Genomic DNA, 3,765 nt, shown 5'->3' on the forward strand with positions numbered 1-3,765 from the left:
CATTCGGTGTTGTATGCCATATTGGCTGCCATATTGTTCACACTGTCATCGCCATATTGAACACCCTGTCAACTATCTGTCAACCCTAAGATATCTCACTTGTATTCTTCCACAATGTAAAACAGCTTTCTCGCTTTATTTTCTGACATTCGGCTGCCTTATAGCATTGTATAGGCTTACAAGTATGGAAAGCGCCATTTTGTTTGTTTACATTTGAAAACAGCTGAGATCACCTGATTTTCAATTCTCATATTCTCCGCACAAGAGCATTCAAGTTTCAGAAAACACTTTAAAATGTAAATTGAGAAATATTTTAGAAAAATGTGTTTTTATTCATTTGAATTGATTAAATAAGAAATTAAAAATGCATGCCAAGTCTTGCATTTCCAATAATAACGTTAAATGTGTATGTTCCAGGCAATAATTTAAAATATTTGTGAAACTTATCGTTTTGCGCTAAAATACAACAATATATGGGGTAAATTCGTCGTCATTGTTTCTGTTTTGAATACCATATTCGTGCCTGCCGGTAGAAAAAATAGGTAAATTTGCATTTATTTTTAAGAAAACATATAAATTAAAATATATTTCTTTCCAGAGCGACATACGGACAAGTAAGGTGATTAATTTGTATGATGAATACCACGGAAAATCTTTTGCATCAAAATTTCTTAGTCTGTTCCAATAGCAGTCCGGTTTACAAGATTTAGTCAGAACTTACAGGAAGCCGTTCCTATTGAAATAAAACCTGTAAGTGGGAACACTTGAGAGAGTAACTGAGCAACTGTTCCTAGTCAGAAGTTATAGAGATAGCAAAAACGTCATTTGGTTTGTTTACTTGTCATTAGTACAAGACTGATTTGGCTGAAAGATCACTAATAACTATTAAAATCTATATAATTAATAATAATTGCATATACCCTGCAAAAATCGTTGGACCATGTAGTCTATTTGTGGTAAATTGGAGTACTTACAAAGGTGTTCCTCTGTCATGCTGTAGCGGACCAACTCGTGTCTCCCCTGCAAAAATCGTTGGATCATGTAGTCTATTTGTGGTAAATTGGAGTACTTACAAAAGTGTTCCCCTGTCATGCTGTAGCGGACCAACTGGTGTCTCTGCGCTAGCTCATTGTTTGTTATCCGATCACTGCTCGTGTTTTAACGAAACGTGATTGAAGTTGAGCATTTGAAAGCACTTTGGCATGTCTGGCTGTAGCTGAACGTGTAGAGATGCTCGCTGTTAGTTCTTAGCTCCCAGCATGTTCGGGTTCGAATACCGTCAGAGGCAACATATAATTTTTAATTTTTGTCTTGGTTTTTATTAATTTCGAAAAAGTATTTGAGAAGTGAAGAACAAAAGCGTGTACAAACGAAAAAATATAGCAACAATGCCATTGTTAATATGTTGGCTGTAGCTGAACGTGTTCTACGTACCGGAATGACTCGGGTTTCACCCGACCAAGGGCGATCTAACCCCGTTTAGGTCGGCGAAGTATCTCAGAAGTTGTCCGTCCATAGGGCAACATTCACTACGCATTCTCCTACTCAGGGCTGGCATCGAGTCAAACCCTGGGCCAGAAATATACACCTGCTGTGTATGCCGAAGACGATTACACCACAACTCCACCTCAGTCAAGTGTAATGCCTGCGAGGGGTGGAGTCACCTCAGGGTCTGCTCGGGACTACGGACACACAGACAGTGGACCACGTCTTACGTCGATTCGATGTCGAGCTCGAAATATTTAACATTTACATACCCCCTGTCACCTGCTGCCCGGCAGGATATCACCCTGATATAGGTGCGCTCCTCAGAGGTGAAACCCGTATGGTAGTAGGTGACTTTAATGCGCACCACGATCTTTGGCACTCAAGCCTGTCAAACGATCGTAGGGGAACAGACTAGGCTGAGCAGATAGACGATTCGACATTCTGCACAATGAACGACGACGCACCCACCAGGATTATGGGTAACTGCAGTAGCTCGCCAGACATCACAATAGTCAGCGCTGGTCTGATAAACAGCATAACGTGGCGACCTATGCTTACTCTAGCATCAGACCATCTACCCATAGTCATCTCGATTGATAAACCAACCGACTTTGCCTCCGCCAAACACCGGACCTATATCAACTTTTCCAAAGCTGATTGGAAAGGTTGCGTGGAGTTTACTGAAAACACCTTCGCAGCGCTCCCCACACCAACCGACGTCCATCTCGGTGAACGTAAGTTCCGCAGGGCTATCACTGCTGCTGCAGCTCGCTTCATACCGGCAGGATGTATATCGGACCCACGTCCAAACTTCCCTGCCGAAGCGGCTGTTCTAGCTGATGAGCGTGATAGCCTTCGTCAGGCCGATCCCGGAGATCCCCGTATCAGGGATCTCAACGCAGAGATTCGGCAACTTGTAAACGTACATAAGCGGAAGAAGTGGGAGGAGCGCCTGAAGACTTGTAATTTCACCTCTGGTGTGAGCAAGCTTTGGTCAACCGTGAGGTCATTGTCTAATCCGACGAAGCACGACGACAGAGTCGAAATTTCCTTCGGCGACCATGCTTCGTCGGACCCGGAGCGATGCGCGAGCTATTTTAGCCGGCAGTTCATACTGCATCCTCCGGTAGACAAAGCCAAGCGTCGAGTGACCAGAAGGCTGCACAAACTGCCAACAAATTGTGCCCCCCTTGCTTTCACTTGCGGTGAAGTTCAGGTGGCCATCGGGAAGGCGAAAGCCTCCAAAGCCATGGGTCCCGACGGAATATGCATGCTGATGCTGAAAAATTTGGGTCCTGCTCGGGTAGCGTACCTAACGGAGGTTCTCAACTTGTCTATGGCCACTCTCATCATCCCAGACATCTGGAAGGTGGGGAGAGTGGTCCCACTGCTCAAACCGGGGAAACCTGCCAACAAAGGAGATTCTTATCGTCCGATAACACTCCTTTCCCCTGTAGCGAAGACACTCGAGGCCTTGCTACTCCCGTACTTCACAAACCACCTGACCCCAGCGAAGCATCAGCATGGCTTCCGTAAAGTGCACAGTACAACAACAGCACTTAAAGCCATAAACACTCAGATAACTCGTGTCCTTAACCGAAACCGTCCCTGTGAGAGAACGATTCTAGTAGCGTTGGACTTGTCAAAGGCGTTTGACACCGTCTGCCATTCCACGCTACTAGAAGATATAGAGGCCTCCTCTCTCCCACAGAGGCTCAAACGGTGGTCGGCAAATTATCTGAGTAGCCGACATTCGTCGGTAATGTTTAGAGACAAAACGAGTAAACAGAGAAAAATAAAACAGGGGGTTCCACAGGGTGGTGTCCTTCCCCGCTACTGTTTAACTTTTACATTTCAAAGCTCCCTCAACCACCAGAGGGAGTCTCGATTGTCTCTTATGCCGACGATTGCTCGATCATGGCGACTGGGAATGGAATTGATGACCTGTTTTCGAAAGTAAACGGATATCTCTCCGAACTTTCTCGCTTCTTCACTGCAAAGTGTCTAGCCCTCTCCCCTACGAAATCCTCCGCGACCCTGTTCACAACCTGGACGAAGGAGGTCAGGCTACCGCTGGGGATTCACGTCGATGACACACCAATTCCGACGGTGAATAACCCCAAAATACTCGGAGTAACATTCGACAGCCTGCTCTCCTTCTCTGCGCACTCAACCGCTATTTTCAATAAAGTACAGAGCCGCAACAAGGTCCTCAAGTCGCTAGCCGGCAGTACTTGGGGCAAAGACAAAGAAACGTTGCTGGCAACATACAAGGCA

The 3,765-nt window shown here is 45.4% G+C and overlaps 1 long non-coding RNA gene across 1 annotated transcript; it reads left to right on the forward strand.

The window, feature by feature from the left end:
* The first annotated feature begins 267 nt into the window (after positions 1-267).
* Positions 268-638, forward strand: LOC118734845. The gene is made up of 3 exons (XR_004992460.1): positions 268-296; positions 418-542; positions 599-638. It is a non-coding gene; the product is annotated as an uncharacterized LOC118734845 (long non-coding RNA).
* Positions 639-3,765: the final 3,127 nt, after the last annotated feature.

This window comes from Rhagoletis pomonella, unplaced genomic scaffold (genome assembly GCF_013731165.1).
Source record: "Rhagoletis pomonella isolate Grant_MI unplaced genomic scaffold, Rhpom_1.0 Rhpom_scaffold_00002, whole genome shotgun sequence".
In the NCBI taxonomy this organism is placed as follows: domain Eukaryota; kingdom Metazoa; phylum Arthropoda; class Insecta; order Diptera; family Tephritidae; genus Rhagoletis; species Rhagoletis pomonella.